Source organism: Oncorhynchus gorbuscha, linkage group LG13 (assembly GCF_021184085.1).
Source record: "Oncorhynchus gorbuscha isolate QuinsamMale2020 ecotype Even-year linkage group LG13, OgorEven_v1.0, whole genome shotgun sequence".
Classification (NCBI taxonomy): domain Eukaryota; kingdom Metazoa; phylum Chordata; class Actinopteri; order Salmoniformes; family Salmonidae; genus Oncorhynchus; species Oncorhynchus gorbuscha.
Window position 1 is genome coordinate 51,826,662 of NC_060185.1, and position 20,547 is coordinate 51,847,208.

A 20,547-nucleotide genomic window follows, 5' to 3' on the forward strand; every position below is an offset into this window, starting at 1 on the left:
CCAGAGTTCCTCTGTGGAGATGGGATAACCTTCCAGTGGGATAACCATCTCTGCAGCACTCCACCAATCAGGCCTTTATGGTAGAGTGCCCAGACGGAAGTCACCACTCAGTAAAAGGCACATGACAGACCGCTGGGAGTTTGCCAAAAGGCACCTAAAGGACTCTTAACATGATTCTCTGGTCTGATGAAACGAAGATTGAACTCTTTGGCCTGAATGCCATATGTCATGTCTGGTGGACACCAGGCACTGCTCATCACTTGGCCAATTCCATCCTTACGTTGAAGCATGGTGGTGGCAGCATCATGCTGTCGGGATGTTTTTCAGTGGCAGGGACTGGGACACTAGTCAGGAGAGGGAAAGATGAACGGAGCAAAGTACAGAGAGATCTTTGATGAAAGCCTGCTCCAGAGCGCTCAGGACCACAGACTGGGGGAAAGGTTCATCTTCTAAAAGGACAACAACCTAAGCACACAGCCAAGACAATGCCGGAGTTGCTTCGGGACAAGTCTTTGAATGTCCTTGAGTGGCCCAGCCAGAGCCTGGACTTGAACTCGATCTAACATCTCTGGAGAGACATGAAAATAGCTGTGCAGTGACGATCCCCATCCAACCTGACAGAGTTAGAGAGGATCTGCAGAGAGAATAATAGGAGAAACTCCCCAAATACAGGTGTGCCAAGCTTGTAGCGTCATACCCAAGAAGACAAGGCTGTAATCTCTGCCAAGGGCGCTTCAACAAAGTACTGATGGTCTCTCGAGTGGCGCAGCGGTCTAAGGCACTGCATTGCAGTGCTTAAGGCGTCACTACAGACCCAGGTACAATCCCAGGCTGTGTCACATGAGGCGGCGCACGATTAGCCTAGTGTCGTCCGGGGTAAGGGAGGGTTTGGCTGGCCGGGATATCCTTGTCCCATCGCGCTCTAGCGTCCTCTTGTGGCAGGCCGGGCGCCTGCAAGCTGACTTTGGTCGCTGGACCGTTTTTGCTCCGACACATTGGTGCGGCTGGCTTCCAAGTTAACCGAGCAGTGTGTCAAGAAGCACTGTGGCTTGGCAGGGTTGTGTTTCGGAGGACGCATGGCTCTCGACCTTCACCTCTCCCGAGTCTGTAGGGGAGTTCCAACGATGGGATAAGACTTTAACTACCAATTGGATATCACAAAATTGGGGAGAAAAAGGGGTAAAATAAAAAACAATTATACATTTTTTTTTTTAAGTACTGCTTTAAAAATACTAATCGAAATGTGATATTTCAGTTTTGCAAAAATGTCTAATCACCTGTATTTGCTTTGTCATGATGGGGTATTCTGTGTAGATTGGATGAGGGGAAAAAATAACAATTTAATCCGTTTTAGAATAAGGCTGTAATGTAACAAAATGTGTAAAAAGTGGAGGGGTCTGAATACTTACCGAACACACTGAATCTTGATGGCTAGTCACTTCTCCCCAATACATATCTACCTCTATCGATCCAGTATCCCTGCACATTCCAAATATGGTACAGGTCGCGCTCTACTGACTCCTGCAGGCTGGACGGTTGCCTGCAGGCTCGCCAGTTGAACGGTGTTTCCTCCAACATGTTAAGAAGCGTGGCTTGGCGGGTCATACTTCGGAGGACGCATGACTCGACCTTCGCCTACGGAGCCTGTTGGGGAGTTGTAGCGATGACACAAGATCGTAATCACGAAATTGGGGACAAAAAGGGGGTACAAATGACCCCCCCCAAAAAAACACTTGTAAATTGAAAGGTGCAGAGGGGAAAACCAGAGGGGAAAAGTCCTTGTAACAGAGAGCTAAATTCCCTAGAACAGAGGGGAAAAGTCCTTGTAACAGAGTGCTAAATTCCCTAGAACAGAGGGGGAAAGTCCTTGTAACAGAGTGCTAAATTCCCTAGAACAGAGGGGGAAAGTCCTATGACCAGAAGGGGAAAAGTCCTTAGATCAGAGGGGGAAATGGTTTATATCAAAGGGCAAAAGTCCTTGTAACAGAGGGGGGAAGTCCTTATAACAGAAGGAAAAAGTGAATGCATGTGCGTTGCAGCTTATTACCACTCCGTATACAACTTCCTGTCACTTCGCACGTTAAAAAAACAACTGATGACTGTTGGCGTTAAACCGGACGTACGTTCATCTTTTCTTTCAGTGTGGAGAGTCTCTTCAGATTCACTCTAAAGCAGAGATGGGAAACTCCAGGCCTCAGGGGCCAGAGAGGTCTCACACCTATTCCCCGTCCCTAGCAAAACACAGCTGATTAAACTAATGCCATTCTAAACTGAAGATCATGATTAGTTGATTATTGGAGTCAGGTGTGTTAGCTGGGGCTGGGTCAAAAGTGTGACACCAATCAGGTCCCAGAGGACTGGAGTTGCCCACCCCTGCTCTAAAGCAAGCGAACAAGGACTACACACATTCAAGATATGGCTTCCTATAGTGGTCCTCTAGCCCCTTGCTTGACCTGGATGTGTTTTTGGCAGTGTTTAGAAGAAGATTGTGGTTGGTTTGGTGTACCATCTAAAGTCTCTCATAGGGCCTGATCAGAGTGGAGCCTCTATACATAGCCCAGAAGAAAATAAAGAGCTTAAGAAACAAGAGTTTAAAGGGATACTTTGGGATTTTGTCAAACAGGCCCTTTATCTACTTCCCCAGAGTCAGATGAACATGTGGATGCCATTTTGATGTTTCTGCCTGCAGTGACTGGATGTCTATGGCTATCTTCTAGCATTTGACACATACATTTTAGAGAATTTATTGTATTACGTGTTAAACAAAATCTCTTTCTCTCAGCAATTGTATTAGTATAAAATAATCAAATGTTCCCATTTTTTTTTGCATACAATATAGCTCACTATTTGTATGATTTATTTTATATAGTCTTTTTTGGTCATCTATAGAGGGTGCCAATAATTTTGGACCTGACTGTAATCTGGTCTTCTCTTACCAGTGATACATCTTGAGAGGGTGATAAATTGTTGTTTATGGGGGTACATTTACAGGGGGGTGCTAAAGGGGGCGGGGGGGGGGGTACAACACCAAGCGCCCACCCCCTCGCCAGGGGGACAGGATTTTATTCACGGCTCTCTGTCCCGAATCGTAATCAGATACTTCCACACACCCCAGGTTTCCTGACGACTGGAGCGCAAATTACTGATGTGCATAAACACCCACCATAAATAAGCCACACACATTCAATATTCACATATTCAAATATCCCTCAGGAAATGGGAGTGAAATACAGCTGTACACATACAAACAGAGCACACGTGTGTGTGTGTGTGATGTTTAGTGCCTTAAAAACCAGGCTCTGGTATTAGGAAAACAACCTCTAACTCAATGTCAACAAAACAAAGGAGATGATCGTGGACTTCAGGAAACAGCAGAGGGAGCACACTTTTACAGATGCACAAACGAAAGCATTCTGTCGGGCTGCACCACAGCCTGGTACGGCGACTACACCGCCCTCAACCGCAAGGCTCTCCAGAGGGTGGTGCGGTCTGCACAATGCATCACCGGGGGCAAACTATCTGCCCTCCAGGACACCTACAGCACCCGATGTCACAGAAAGGCCAAAAAGATCATCAAGGACATCAACCACCCGAGCCACTGCCTGTTCACACCGCTACCATCCAGAAGGCGAGGTCAGTACAGGTGCATCAAAGCGAGGACCGAGAGACTGAAAAACAGCTTCTATCTCAAGGCCATCAGACTGGTAAACAGCAATCACTAACTCAGAGGCTGCTGAGACCCAATCACTGTCCACTTTAATAAAGGGATCACTAGTCACTTTATACAATGCACTCTAAAATAATGGCACTTTAATCATGTTTACATATCGTACATTACTCATGTATATACAGTATTTTATACCATCTATTGCACCTTGCCTATGCCGCTCATCCATATACTTACATGTACATATTCTCATTCACCCTTTTAGATTTGTGTGTATTAGGTAGTTGTTGGGGAATTGTTAGATTACTTGTTTGATATTACTGTTCGATATTATTGTTATATATTACTGCACTGTCAGAACTTGAAGCACAAGCATTTCGCTACACTCGCACTAACATCTAACCATGTGTATGTGACAAATAAAATGTGATTTTATTGGATTTCAAAAGTAAACACAAACACTGTAGCATTGCTGTAATTTGTTCACACACAAACTTTTTGTATGGTCAACTCCAAACACACACACACACCCCATCCCAAACACACACACACACCCAAATACATCCCGGTTCTCTTGGGGGTTAGATCCAGTGCATCATGGCCTCTGACCTCTGGGTCAGGGTCAAGAGGGCGTCTGTCTGACCGACTGCTCAAAGACATGCCACCCCTTACACCTCTAAAGCCAGATTATCCTCCAGCGTCTGGGGCTGGACTGACGTCCCACTGTGCTCCTACTGTGGTCCCATTGTGGTCCCATTGTGGTCAATAAGCCGTTAGAGCTCTTCAAAGTAATGCCGTCGTATGGGCAGCCACTCTGGTGGTCTAGCCTAAGATAAAAGATACAGTTGGTGTGTATCGTGCGTGCATGTGTGTATATGTATGCCTTCGTGCGTGCACATGCGTGACGTAGCGTTGCCTCTTGAAAACAGAGAGACCAGTGAAGTCAATGCAGCCCCATCCAGCCATATAGCAGAGTTCTTTCCAGCCAAGCCAACCAGAGACCTCGTCTTTACATTAGGAACATATAGCTAGCAACCTCCTGTTTACCTAAATGCAAAAGTGCCAACACAGAGGCTGCATCCCCAATTGACCCTATTCCCATTATAATGCCCTGCTTTGCACTGCTTTTGACTCGGGCCCATAGGGAATCCCTGGTCAAAAGCAGTGCACTATAAAGGGAATAAGGTGCCATTTGGGACACAGCCATATTGATTCCTGCTGTTTATGCATGTAATCTTCTTTTGAATAATTCACACAGTCCTTTGATAGAGTAGTAAATCAATTACTTTCTCCCTGCCTGCGCCCTCCCACCCCACCCGCCCGCGCGTCCTTCTCTCAGCTACTCCTCCCGTTCAGTCAGAGGTGCGGGACACATAACTTCTCACGTCAGAGGGTAAGAGGCAGAGGCGGGTGATGGAGGACAGAGGGCATTACCGATGAAGTCAACAAACTCTTGTTGAAGTTTTTACTCCATCACCCTCTCTAGTCTACACTCTGTTACATGGTATCAGGGTGTTGCCAACTGCTCTCTTGCGCCATCTCCATCTCTCTTGCTTCCTCTTTTCTTCTCCCACTCCCTCTTTCTCTCTTATTCCTTCCTTCCCTCCATCCCACTCCCTCTCGGTCTCAAAGATCTCTCCCCCCTTCCTTCTCTCTCAAGTGAGCTGGCATCCTCAGCTGGTTGGGAGGACCATGAAGACAGAGGTAAGTGGATTCGAATCCGACCCACTTCCCTTCGGACTCCAAATGCTTCTACCTTTCCTGTCTCCTCTTCACTGTCCTATCTCATAAACCATTAAAAAAAAAATAATAATAAGGGAATATGTGAAATTGCACGGCTTAATTTGGTGTAATTCGCAAAGCTGCTAAAGGTTGTTTGCTTCCCAAGATCACCTGTAAATCAGACAATCTAACTTTGTGGTCCAGGGTGTCGTTGAGAACAAAAACATTAGCGTTTCATACGGTTCCCTAAAAGGAGCGGTGCGGTGGTTTAGTATGCAGGGAGCATGGCTACGCTAGGCTAAGGGAAGTGACTCTGAACTGACTCTACATCAAGAGTGTCATCACCCCCTTTGACCTCTCTCCATTATTCATCCCTTTATCCTAAGGAAAAGCGAGAGAGAAAAAAGGCACCTGGAATCTGCTGTTCATTCCCACCCAAAAAGGAGGAGAGGAAAACCTTTTCACTTTGTTGCATGGCACTCTGACCCCGGTATTACAAAGAGAACAGAAGAACCTGGGAGATGTTGGACATAACATTTTCAGAACCGTCCCTGGGGTCTTTTTCAGGAGGCCCAAGTGATGTGCCGGAGCGGCCCCGAGTATAGACTTCATATGTGTGTGTGTGTGTGAGAGAGAGAGAGAGAGCCGAGCTACAGTACCAGTCAAAAATGTGATTCATTCCAGGGTTTTTCTTTATTTTTATATTTTCTACATTGTAGAATAATAATGAAGACATCAAAATGATGAAATATTATATTATATGGAATAATGTAGTAACCAAAAAAGTGTTCATCAAAACAAAATATATTTTAGATTCTTCAAAGCAGCTACCCTTTGCCTTGATGACAACTTTGCACACTCTTGGCATTCTCTCAACCAGCTTCATGAGGAATGTTTTTCCAACAGTCTTGAAGGAGTTCCCACACATGCTAAGCACTTGTTGGCTGCTTTTACTTCACTCTGCGGTCCAACTCATCCCAAACCATCTCAATTGGGTTGAGGTCGGGTGATTGTGGAGGCCAGGTCATCTGATGCAGCACTCCATCACTCTCCTTCTTGGTCAAATAGCCCTTACACACCCTGGAGGGGTGTTGGGTCATTGTCCTGTTGAAAAAAATGATAGTCCCACTAAGCGCCAACTAGATGGGTTAGCATATCGCTGCAGAATGCTGTGGTAGGCATGCTGATTAAGTGTGCCTTGAATTCTAAATAAATCATCAAAGCACCCCCAGCAAAGCACCCAAACACCATCACACCTCCTCCTCCATGCTTCACGGTGGGAACCACACACGCGGAGATAATCCGTCTCACAAAGACGGAACCAAAAATCTCAAATTTGTACCCGTCAGACCAAAGGACAGATTTCACCCTGGTCTAATGTCCATTGCTCGTGTTTCTTGGCTCAAGCCAGTCTCTTCTTCTTATTGGTGTCCTTTAGTAGTGGTATCTTTGCAACAATTCGACCATGAAAGCCTGATTCACGAAATCTCCTCTGAACAGTTGATGTTGAAATGTTTCTGTTACTTGAACTCTGTGAAACATTTATTTGGGCTGCAATTTCTGAGGCTGGTAACTCTAATGAATTTCTGCAGCAGAGGTAACTCTGGGTCTTCCGTTCCTGTGGCGGTCCTCATGAGAGCCAGTTTCATCATAACAATTGTTTGTACAATTTTTTATTTAACCTTAATTTAACTAGGCAAGTCAGTTAAGAACAAATTCTAATTTACAATGACGGCCTACCGAGGAACAGTGGGTTAACTGCCTTGTTCAGGGGCAGAACAACATATTTTTACCTTGTCAGCTCGGGGGTTCGATCCAGCAACCATTCGGTTACTGGCCCAATGCTCTAACCACAAGCCTACCTTCCGCCCCGATTGATGGTTTTTGCAACTGCACTTGAAAAAACGTTCAAAGTTATTGAAAATGTCAGGATATACTGACCCTCATGTCTTAAAGTAATAATGGACTGTCATTTCTCTTTGCTTATTTGAGCTGTTCTTGCCATAATATGGACTTGGTCTTTTACCAAGAAATTCTGTATACCACTCCTACCTAGTCACAACATAACTGATTGGTTCAAACGCATTAAGAAGGAAAGAAATCCCACAAATTAACTTTTAAAAACGCACACCTGTTAATTGAAATGTATTCCAGGTGACTACCTCATGATGGTGGTTGAGAGAATGCCAAGAATGTGCAAAGCTGTCATCAAGGCAAAGGGTGGCTACTTTGAATCATCTGAAATATAAAATATATTTTGATTTGTTTTACACTGTTTTGTTTACTACATGACTCCATTTGTGTTATTTCATAGTGTTGATGTCTTCACTATTATTCTACAATGTAGAAAATAGTACAAAAATAAAGAAAAACCCTGAAATGAGTAAGTGTCTAAACTTTTGTAAATGTGCCTCATCAAGTCATCACCACGTCAGAGGGCGCAAGAATCTGCAGCCTCTCTCTCCTCGTGCACACATTTCTTCCCCACATCAAGTAATTGAAAACATAACAAAAACACTAAAGGAGACAGAAAAATGACAGGGAGGATGGGGATGGGGGGAAATGTCCCAGAGCCAGGGAAAATCAGAGGGGGAAGAGTAAATGAAATAGTAAGTGCCCAAGTGATATGAAAAATCGACCAGAGGTCCTGCGGGAGTGACGTATTCAATGTCCATTCTGACGCATGTTCATTTGGGATGCAGATATCAAAGATGGTGAACGGGATAGTGGTGAGGGAGGAGGAATGAGAACGTACCAGATGTTCTCATGCTGCTTTGATGCTGGCGCTGTCCCTGCAACACAAGAACACATTTCCTCCTCGTTAAATAAAGTGTGAGCTACGACTCCTTAAATAAACAATGGTCCGCACAAAAGCCACAAGACACATACACACACACAGAGCGAGAGAGGGTCACACAGACAACACACACACACCTCACTGCATTCCCCTAAGCCTCTCTCCATCCCGGGAATAACCTTTATAATTGCTGTTTATCAAGGGGTGTTCTTCATTTGGTGTTTCAAAGGGAGAAGCATTTCTGAAGAGGCCTGTCTTCCTCTTTCAGAGCCGGATGACGATACCATTATGAAACACGTCGGTCCGTCCCGTCCATCCGTCGATCCGTCCCGTCCATCTGTCCCGGTCCGGTCGGTCCGTCCCGTCCATCCTATCTGTCCCGGTCCGTCCATCCCGTCCATCGGGCCGTCCCGTCCGGTCGGTCGTTCGTCCCGTCTGTCCCGTCCCGTCCGTCCGTGTGTGTATTCTGAAGGTATAGTAATTGGTGTACAATTGGTGTTACAGCCAACCTAAATTCGGCTACTTGACTTCCATTAAATAGTTCCTTTCCCCTGATGCCATCTGTTTGTGAACATTTACAGTGAAGGTACAGCAAACATATTTTACATTTAGGCTACATTTGAATCATTTAACAGACGCTACTCTCCAGAGCGACTTCAGTGCAATCGATTTAAGACAGCTATGTGAGACAACCACATATCGCAGTCACAAGTAGAACTTTTCTCAATAAAGCAGCAAAATCAGTGCAAATAAGACAAGTGCACAAGAAAGGCCAGAGGTTAGAAAACACCCTGCATCCAGTCAAGAGAGGAAGAGTTGAAGGGAGAGGTTTCAAAATCTGTCCACAAAGTGAGGAATTTTTGTATGGTCAATGAGAGTGTCGAATTTGATCCAGTTCACCCAGTGCCGCTCCCAGTTCACTATCCATCTTACTAGGATGCACAGAAGAATGCAGCTTGTGTCCCAAAATGGCACCCTATTCCCTTTAAAGTGCACTACTTTTGATTGTATCCCTACGGCTTTCCCTATGGGCCCTGGACAAAAGTAGTGCACTATAAAGGGATAAGGGTGCCATTTGGGATGCATTCACAGGCTACATGATCAAAATTGGTCTTGATTGCATCAAAAACGGGCTTTGCTTAATCAAAAGAGAATAAGAACATACACACAGAAAAGGAATTGGCTTAATTGTTAACCTTACACAGACAGACAGGCTGATGATATGCATGTGTGTGTGTGTGTGTGTGTGTGTGTGTGTGTGTGTGTGTGTGTGTGTGTGTGTGTGTGTGTGTGTGTGTGTGTGTGTGTGTGTGTGTGTGTGTGTGTGTGTGTGTGTGTGTGTGTGTGTGTGTGTGTGTGTGTGTGTGTGTGTGTGTGTGTGTGTGTGTGTGTGTGTGTGTGTGTGTGTGTGTGTGTGTGTGTGTGTTGCCCTGACGTTTCCTGAACTTTGACTTGCTAATAACCCTACAAACTACAGAGAGGGAAACGGTGTGCTAATTACCAAGGAATAATTAATAAAACATGTATGTATTATTATGATCAGTGTAGCAGCATCCACAGAATGGAGAGGGGAGGAAGGGGGGTTGGGGGAGGTAGTCGGTTTAAAAAGAGCAAATTGGCAGTAAATAATAGATGCATTTTTGGCACATTTCAAAATTGTTGCAGAGGAAATCAAAAGATAAAGAGAAAGCAAACAGTTCCCCCTTCCCTCTCCTCCCCCGCACTGCCCCTCTCTCTCCTGACAACCCATACGCTGACCATGGCAGGCCTTTCGGTTTGTGTGTGAGAGTGAGAGTGAGAGTGAGAGAGAGAGAGAGAGAGAGAGAGAGAGAGAGAGAGAGAGAGAGAGAGAGAGAGAGAGAGAGAGAGAGAGAGAGAGAGAGAGAGAGAGAGAGAGAAAAATAGAGAGAGAGACAGACAGTACACAGTGGCGGAATACGTGACCACTGTGACTGACTAAAACTTAAGGAAAGCTTTGACTATGTACAGACTCAGCGAGCATAGCCTTGCCATTGAGAAAGACCGCCGTCATGTTTACTCTTCATTTTTTTTATTGTTGATTTCACTTTTGTTTATTATCTATTTTAACTTGCTTTGTCAACGTAAACATATGTTTCCCATGCCAATAAAGCTCTTAAATTGAATTGAGAGAAAAAGAAGCGAGAGACAGGGAGAGGCTTATCGACAGACTTCAGCCCCTAATGTAGCCAGCAGCATCACAGTGTAAATCTACACCATCTCTAAAATTACCACTAGCCGCCTTGGCAGAGAAACTCAATTAAATATCTCCTCTCTCTCTCTGCCAGCCTGTTGCCCCTCCTCCCCCATATATCTGTCCCTAACCCCCTTTCTCCTAATTGTCACAATGGTACCCCGATACCACCCCCCACCCTCCATAAATCCATCCCCAGCCCAAAACAAAAGAGAGTTGCTAATGGCAGCGCATTTCAGAGGAACCCTTTTGACTGCTGCACTCCTGGGTGTGAGGGCAAGACTCAACAGCACCAAGTGGCCCAAAGCTAATCTGCGATTTCTCATCTCCTCCACAACAAAAAGACAAAGCGAGGAATTGAGTCAAGTTGTTCATTACCGCATCAATCACTGGGTGAGTCTGTATGTGACCACTTAAGGAAAAAAATGTCATCTAGTTTTAATTACATTACATTGTCCATAACACACCACCCACATTTATTATACATGAGCTGCCGGAGAGGAAAGAAACAGGGAGACATGTTACCGCGGCGACAGCGCGCTGTTATCTAACGAAGCGCAATTAGCGGGAAACAATTTCACATGGAGCTGGAGCAAGAGCTGGGGCTGCAGTCAAATCATGCTCCCTCACTCTCTTTCGATTTGTGCTCTCGCCTCACCCCCCCCCCCTCCCCTCCCCCATGCCTCTCTCTGTCTATCTATCTACTGTATCTCTCTAGGCACTCTCTCCCTCTCCCTCCCCCCCAATGGCTAGTCCTGTCATGACTTCATCAATAACCCCCGACCCTTCCGGTCCCCTATCCAGCCCTGTCTGTCCATCCCAGGACCGAAGGGACAGCTCATTCCATTAGAGGCCTCTAGGCCACAGGGACACACAAGACAGGAGGACCATGTTATTGGCAAATGAATACAGAACAAGCAGCACACAGAGAGAGGAGGACTCACAAAGGCCCCTTTAACACTCGCTCCTCTCGTCTTCTAAAACATCATATTCTCTCCCTCTCTTATCAGGTCTTCAGGGATTCCTGCTCTTTTTCCCTTTCCTTCCCTCGCCAGTCTGTCCGTCCACCCCTCTCTCGCTCCCTCTGCCTTCAACATTGATTTCTGAATTAGGACTGCGATATTAAATAATTAATATACTTGCCATGATTGATGTTTTGCATTAGCCCAATATTAGGTTATCAATCAACATCCACTTGGTTTAATGTAATAATATTGAAAAAGTGTCAGGGGCTGTTCATCCAATTTGTATTTGAGGCAGTGCAGATAGTAATGTCGGTGTAACACAAGGCCGCCGAGATGGAAGTGGCTGGTTCGACATCCATAGGGGGCAGATTAGAGGGGGAGAAAAAGAGGGAGGGAGAGAGAGAGAGATAGTGGGAAGAAAGAGACAGACGAGGAGGAGAGGGAAAAAAAATCAAGAGAGTGAGAAAGACAGGGGGGGGGGGGGGGGGGGAGTTGGCACTGTGGACTCCACCCCGCACAAGCTCTGACTGTCTCTAATGTTGAATAGTGGTTTGTTGAATGCTCTTTTATTAACGATCAGGGAGACATAGCGTAGGAGTGACCTAGTGACATCACTTCTCCTTTAGGTAACTTTACAAAACCGATCAGTTTACAGCCACACTACCTTAACACACACACAGTGTGACATACTAAGATTGCAAATTCCGGTAACTTTGCCAAAAGTCACAGGTTTTTCAGAAATACCAGTTATTACATTATTTCTGGGAAAGATAACGGAATTTTGTAACGCCATAAGATACTAATAACCTCTTCATTAATAGATGCTTATTTCATTAAATAGATTATTTAAGAGCCAGTCTACATTATTTGTGAGCTAGAAAAAAAATGCACGACACTGAGGAAAAGTATAAACACAACATGCAACAATTTCAAAGATTTTACTGAGTTACCGTTCATATGAGGAAATCAGTAAATTGAAATACATTCATTAGGTCCTAATACCTGGGTTTCAAATGACTGGTCACAGAATCCTTTAAAAAAAAAATCTTAAAGGAGTGTGGATCTGAAAACCAGTCAGTATCTGGTGGGACCACCATTTGCCTCATGCAGCGCCACACATCTCCTTCCCATAGAGTTGATCAGGCTGTTGATTGTGGCCTGTGGGATGTTGTCCCACTCCTCTTCAACGGCGGTGCAAAGTTATTCGACATTGGCGGGAACTGGAAGACGCTGTCGTACACGCCGATCCAGAGCATCCAAACATGCTCAATGGGTATGCAGGCCATGGAAGATCTGGGACATTTTCAGCAACATGCAACATGGGCCATGCATTATCATGCTGAAACATGTGGCAACAGCTCTGGTGGGCTTTCCTGCAGTCAGCATGACAATTGGATGCTCCCTCAAAACTTGAGACATCTGTGGCATTGTGTTGTGTGACAAAACTGCACATTTTAGAGTGGCCTTTTATTGTCCCCAGCACAAGCTGCACCTGTGTAATGATCATGCTGTTTAATCCGCTTCTTGTCAGGTGGATGGATTATCTTGGCAAAAGAGAAATGCTCACTAACAGGGATGTAAACAAATTTGTGCACAACATTTGAGAGAAATTGGCTTTTTGTGCGTACGGAACATTTATGGGATCTTTTATTTCAGCTCATGAAACATGGGCCCGACACTTTACACGTTGCTTTATATTTTTGTTCGGTAAAGAAATTAGAAGTAGAGATAAATATTTCTCCCCTTCGGTATCTGACCTAGGTAAGTAAAAGCAGAAGGGAAACACGAGGGCTTTTGATTAAAAAGACAAAGAGAAAGAAAAGGAAAGTATAGGAAATGGCCAGCGAGTGATAAAAGAGAGAAATGAAGGGAGCAGAGAGAGAGAGAGAGAGCGAGGACATCCAATTGGACAACCCCGGCCACAGAGCACGCTGCTCTCGAGAAATCAGTCAACCAACAGCATCGAAGGAAAGGGAAGGGGAAAATAAGAAAAAAAGCTTTGTCCTGTGTTTGTTCCCGTAAAAAGGATCATTATTTATCCCTACTTAATTAAGTAAAAGAGGACAAACAAGTCAACGTGTTAGAAAGAGCTCCAATTAATGCTCTGCCCTTTTGCTGCCGGGCCAATATTAGCAAATTGGAGATGTCTGGCGTATCCATCAGCTGGAGGGAGAGAGGGATGACTAGGAGTCTGTCTGGGGGCTGAGAGGCTGCAGCTCTGTCTAAGTCTGATGTCTGGCCCTGTCAGCATCATTAGCTCACATCTACATCTCCCTCTCGCTCTACTACATCTGATCCCTTTCTCTGTGTCTCTCTCGCTCTCACTCATGGATCCTATATCATTTTCCCCTAACTACATACCGTATCACTCTCTCTCTCGCGCATGGATGTCCCTCTCTAATCCTACTGTAGCTCCTGGCTTCACACAATTAATTAAAGCCGGAGCTCCAGATCAAATCAAATCAAACTTTATCTGTCACATGTGCCGAATACAACAGGTGTAGACCTTACCGTGAAATGCTTACTTACAAGCCCATAACCAACAATGCAGGTCTAGAAAGAGTTAAGAAAATATTTACCAAAACGAACTAAAGTATAAAAAAATATACAGAGGGTGACGGTACCGGATGTGCGGGGGTACAGGTTAGTCGACGTAATTTGTACATGTAGGTAGGGGTAAAGTGACTATGCATAGATAATAAACAACGAGCAGCAGCAGTGTAAAAACAAATGGGGGGGGGGGGCTGTTTATTTCTTGGTGACAGGGGGCAGTATTTTTACGTCCGGATGAAATGCATGCTTAATTCAATTGCCTGCTACTCATCCCCAGAAGATAAGATATGCATATTATTAGTACATTTTGATAGAAAACACTGAAGTTTCTAAAACAGTTTGAATCATGTCTGTACAACAGAAGTTATTTAGCAGGTGATACCCAGAGGTCAAACCATTCAGATTTTTGTTTTTGAGGTCACACTCTTTTCAATGGGTTTTCATCGGGAATACAGATTTCTAAGGGACCTTCTTGCAGTTCCTATCGCTTCCACTGGATGTCAACAGTCTTTAGAAATTGGTTGAGGTTATTCCTTTGTGTAATGAAGAAGTACGGCCATCTTGAACGAGGGTCACTTGAAGTGTCCTGTTAGATAGAGGCGCGTGACCAGAAAGCATGCTTCAGTTTGTTTTCTTCCTGTATTGAACACAGATCATCCCGTCCTCAATTTTATCGATTATTTACGTTAAAAAATACCCAAAGTTGTATTACAAAAGTAGTTTGAAATGTTTTGGCAAAGTTTACAGGTAACTTTTGAGATATTTTGTAGTCACGTTGAGCAAGTTGGAACCGGTGTTTTCCTGGATCAAACGCGCCAAATAAATGGACATTTTGGATATATATCGACGGAATTAATCGAACAAAAGGACCATTTGTGATGTTTATGGGACATATTGGAGTGCCAACAAAATAAACTTGTCAAAGGTAAGGCATGAATTATATTTTTATTCCTGCGTTTTGTGTCGCGTCTGCAGGGTTGAAATATGGTTTCTCTCTTTGTTTACGGAGGTGCTGTCCTCAGATAATAGCATTGTTTGCTTTTGCCGAAAAGCCTTTTTGAAATCTGACATGTTGGCTGGATTCACAACAAGTGTAGCTTTAATTTGCTATCTTGCCTGTGTGATTTAATGAAAGTTAGATTTTTATTGTAATTTATTTGAATTTGGCGCTCTGCATTTTCCCTGGCTTATGGCCAGGTGGGACGCGTCCCTCATATCCCAGAGAGGTTAAGGAGCCTTTTGGTCCTAGACTTGGCGTTCCGGTACCACTTGCCATGCGGTAGCAGAGAGAACAGTTTATGACTTGGGTGACTTGAGTCTTTGACAATTTTTTGGGCTTTCCTCGGACACGCCTAGTATATAGATCCTGGATGGCAGGAAGCTTGGCCCCAGTGATGTACTTGAATGTACGCACTACTCTCTGTAGCGCCTTATGGTCCGATGCAGAGCAGTTGCCATACCAGGCAGTGATGCAACCATGCTCTCGATGGTGCAGTTGTAGAACTTTTATGAGGGTCTTGGGACCCATGCCAAATCTTTTCAGACTCCTGAGGGGAAAAAGGTGTTGCTGTGCCCTCTTCACAACAGTCTTGGTGTGTTTGGACCATGGATAGTTCGTTGGTGATGTGGACACCAAGGAACATGAAACTCTCGACCCGCTCCACTACAGCCACGTCGATGTTAATGGGGACCTGTTCGGCATGCCTTTTCCTGTAATCCACGATCAGATCCTTTGTCTTGCTCATATTGAGGGAGAGGTTGTTGTCCTGGCACCACATTGCCAGGTCTCTGACTTCCTGCCTATAGGCTGTCTCATCGTTGTTGCTAGTCAGGCCTACCACTGTTGTGTCGTCAGCAAACTTAATGATGGTGTTGGAGTCGTCGTTCAGCCACCACTCGGTGAAATATAAGATATTACAGTTTATAATGTCCTTTTAGTAGGATAGTCTTGATCGATTTCCATCCATTTTGTTTTCCAATGATTGCACGTTGGCCAATAGAACGGACGGTAGTGGAGGTTTACTCACTCGCCTACGAATTCTCAGAAGGCAGTCTGACCTCCGCCCTCTTTTTCTCTGTCTTTTCTTCACGCAAATGACAGGGATTTGGGCCCGTTCCTGAGAAAGCAGTATATCCTTTGAGTCGGACTCGTTAAAAAAAAAAATCTTTGTCCAGTTTGAGGTGAGTTATTGCGGTTCTAATGTCCAGAAGTCATTTTTGGTCATAAGAGACGGTAACAGCAACATTATGTATAAAATAAGTTACAAAACGTGAAAAAACTAACAAAATAGCACAGTTGGTTAGAAGCCCGTAAATTGGCAGCCATCCAATCCGGCACAATTCTTTGTCGTCAGTAGTCAAGTTTCAAATAATTGCATTAGGTCTTCAGGTTTTCCGACCTCGCCTCCTCTCTTTCTCTCACTCCCTCTTTCTCACTTATTCCCCCTACTTGGCATGGCGGAGATGAATATCTTGAGTCAGCATGAATGGAGGGGACATAGGGACTTGAGGTGCAAAGGAAGGCAAGTCATTGGATTTTCCAGGGCTAACAGAGAGGTCCATTAGCCCAGGGCTCATCACCTATGCATTATCCTAGCGCTCCCCTCTCAGGCCTCCTCAACCTCCCCTGGCTGGTGGATGTAACCCTTTCACCACCGCACTCCTGAGGAGGGCTTAATTTATACCTTCAGAGACTTAAGATCTGAGCCTGGAGAAAGAGAGCTGTCCTCAGAGTTACTGGGAATGGATAGCAAAATCAAAAGGTATACAGTATAAAGACAATGTATTAGGAGGACAACCTGCATCATGAGGACACAATGTATTAGGAGGACAACCTGCATCATGAGGACACAATTGTATTAGGAGGACAACCTGCATCATGAGGACACAATGTATTAGGAGGACAATCTGCATCATGAGGACACAATGTATTAGGAGGACAACCTGCATCATGAGGACACAATGTATTAGGAGGACAATCTGCATCATGAGGACACAAAGTATTTGGAGGACAACCTGCATCATGAGGACACAATGTATTAGGAGGACAACCTGCATCATGAGAACACAAAGTATTAGGAAGACAACCTGCATCATGAGAACACAAAGTATTAGGAGGACAAACTGCATCATGAGGACACAATGTATTAGGAAGACAACCTGCATCATGAGGCCACAATGTATTAGGAGGACAACCTGCATCATGAGAACACAAAGTATTAGGAGGCCAACCTGCATCATGAGAACACAAAGTATTAGGAAGACAACCTGCATAATGAGAACACAAAGTATTAGGAGGCCAACCTGCATCATGAGAACACAAAGTATTAGGAGGCAAACCTGCATCATGAGAACACAATGTATTAGGAAGACAACCTGCATCATGAGAACACAAAGTATTAGGAAGACAAACTGCATCATATGAGGACACAATGTATTAGGAGGACAACCTGCATCTTTAGGACACAATGTATTAGGACAGAGCACGCCCCTCGCAACTAACCAAACAGTAGCATGCTAAGCCACACACACCTGTACAGCTGATTCAAAGCTGTGTAGACATGTATTCATACATCATACACACTCTCCCCCCTCATCATCAGTTAAGCACTACACAAACCCACCACACAGAGTAACCACAAAGTACCAATATCACCACACAAGGCACAGCTTAAAAGCAATAAACTTGTCACCACAAGACGGGGTATCCTCCACAAAGACAGACGCGGAGCGACAGCTCCTAGAAAATGAATGGGGGGCGAATAAGATGACTGCTGTCAAATATCAGCGCGAGAGAATGGAAGCGAGAGATAGACGGAAAATGAGAGAGAAAGAGAAAAGAGAAGAGAGAGAGAGAGAGAGAGAGAGAGAGAGAGAGAGAGAGAGAGAGAGAGAGAGAGAGAGAGAGAGAGAGAGAGAGAGAGAGAGAGAGAGAAAGCAAGGGTGACAGACAGAAAAAGAAAGAGCGACGAGGGGCGACGGTATGAAGGAGAAGACATAATATTATCAGTCAGAGCAACATCTCACCTCGTCAACAAAGCGTGTCAGTGAGCATTTAAAGTTGTTAAGACAGCGGATAAACACAGCAGGAATATGTATTAAAGGAGGGAGAGAGAGAGAGATGTGTGATGCAGAGGCCTATCCAACTGACGCAACCAACGTCCACTGATCACGTGTGCGTTTGTGTGCGTGTGCGTTTGTGTGCGTGTGCGTGTGCGTTTGTGTGTGTGTGTGTGTGTGTGTGTGTGTGTGTGTGTGTGTGTGTGTGTGTGTGTGTGTGTGTGTGTGTGTGTGTGTGTGTGTGTGTGTGTGTGTGTGTGTGTGTGTGTGTGTGTGTGTGTGTGTGTGTGTGTGTGTGTGTGTGTGTGTGTGTGTGTGTGTGTGTGTGTGTGTGTGTGTGTGTGTGTGTGTGTGTGTGTGTGTGGTTTGTGCGTGCGTGCGTGCGTGCGTGGTTTGAATGGAATAAAGCGACATGGGGGCTAGAGGAGGTTGCCACTGTACAATAAGATATGAACGACTCGGCTCTCAATCCCTGATTGTCATCTCTATAACTCCGTTTGTACAGGTCCCCACCAATAGAAATTGTACTCCTGTGCGTATGCACTAGAGGTCGACCGATTATGATTTTTCAGCGCCGATACCGATTATTGGAGGACCAACAACAACAAAAAGACGATACCGATTATTGGAGGACCAACAACAACAAAAAGACGATACCGATTATTGGAGGACCAACAACAACAAAAAGACGAAACCAATTATTGGAGGACCAACAACAACAAAAAGACGATACCGATTATTGGAGGACCAACAACAACAAAAAGACGATACCTAATTAAATTGGCCGATTTGTATATATATATTTGTAATAATGACAATTACAACAATACTGAATAAACACTTTTATTTTAACTTAATATAATATATGAATCAAATCTATTTAGTCTCAAATAAATAATGAAATGTTCAATTTGGTTTAAATACAAAAACACTGTTGGAGAAGAAAGTAAACGTGCAATATGTTAACGTTTAAGTTCTTTGTTCAGAACATGAAAACATATGAAAGTTGGTGGAGTCTTCAATATTCCCAGTTAAGAAGTTTATATAGGACTATTTCTCTCTATACCATTTGTATTTCATATACCTTTGTCTATTGGATGTTCTTATAGGCACTATAGTATTGCCAGCCTAATCTCGGGAGTTGATAGGCTTGAAGTCATAAACAGCGCTGTGCTTGAAGCATTGCGAAGAGCTGCTGGCAAACACAGGAAAGTGCTGTTTGAATGAATGCTTACGAGCCTGCTGCTGCCTACGACCGCTCAGTCAGACTGCTCTATCAAATATCAAATCACAGACGTAACTATAATATCAGAAATACACAGAAATACGAGCCTTGGGTCATTAATATGGTCAAATCCGGAAACGATCCTTTCGAAAACAAAAACGTTTATTCTCTCAGTTAAATACAGAACGTTTCCGTATTTTATCAAACGGGTGGCATCCATAAGTCTAAATATTGCTGTTACATTGCACAACATTCAATGTTATGTTATGGCATAACATGACATTATGTCAAATTGTTCCAAGATGGCGTAGCAGTCGGACGTGTGTTTTGTCTTGTCCCGTCCTGTCTGGTGTAAATATAGTTTTCCTAGTTTTTTTTCTGTATATATTTCGTACATATTTTAATCTCACTTTCCAACTATAGGCTGAATATACTCTCCTGCAACCCGCATCACCCAATGTGGTACGAATCTGCTTTTTCTATACTTTAGAACCGGAACCCCCATCAGAAGCTAGCCAGCTAACTAGCTACTAGCTAGTACTCAGTTAGCCACTGCTAGCGGTCTTCAAAGCTAACTAGGACACCAGCGCGACATCAACCCAGAGCATATCAGACTGCTTTTTCTCTACCACATCTCCGGATTCCTACCGCAAGCTCTGAACCTTTACACCGGATCATCGCAACTAGCTAGCTGCAATCCGTGTGGCTACTCCTGGCTAACGTCTCTGCCCCAAAGCAAGCACCAGTTAGCCTTGAGCTAGCCTCGAGCTAAGCCCATCTCCCGACTAGCCGAAGAGGTCCAACAATACCTCTTTTGCCAATTGGCCTGGACCCTTTACTGCCGACACGGAGCCCCGCCGATCCATCACGACTGGTCCGCCGACATAATCGTCCGAGGTGGTTTCAACAGGCTTTTCCGTTGCGACATCGCCAAAGATCCATCTGCTGGCCAAGGCCCGCGAGCTTTCTGAAACGCTGTGTCTCCAGCTCACCTAGCGTACTAGAACACCTGTAGCATACTCCTGGGCTACAATTACCCGGGCCCACGACCGGTCTGTCGATGTCACCGCATGAAGAGGAATAAACAGACTCACCCCATCGTGACGTCCCCCAAAGGTTAACTCTCTAGCCCTCGCTATCTCCCTGCTTGCTAATTCGGCCTGCTAACGGCCAGCTTGTCTAGCTCCGGTCCGCTAACTGCTACCTTGTCTAGCCCGGGCCTACGAACTGTTAGCTTGTTAGCACAGGCCTGCTAACCGTCTGAATCACCGCGTCCCAAACACTCTCTGAACCCATTTACTTTCTATCTCTTTTTTTATTTTTATTTTGTTTATACCTTCCGGAAAC

General features: G+C 44.6%; 1 long non-coding RNA gene across 4 annotated transcripts in view; it reads right to left on the minus strand.

The window, feature by feature from the left end:
- LOC123993120 overlaps positions 1–20,547 on the minus strand; it is a 211,473-nt gene that overhangs the window by 119,583 nt on the left and 71,343 nt on the right. For all 4 annotated transcript variants that reach the window (XR_006831367.1, XR_006831366.1, XR_006831368.1 and 1 more), the window contains exon 5: positions 8,145–8,181. This is a non-coding gene — a long non-coding RNA (uncharacterized LOC123993120). The remainder of the gene's footprint in view (positions 1–8,144; positions 8,182–20,547) is intronic.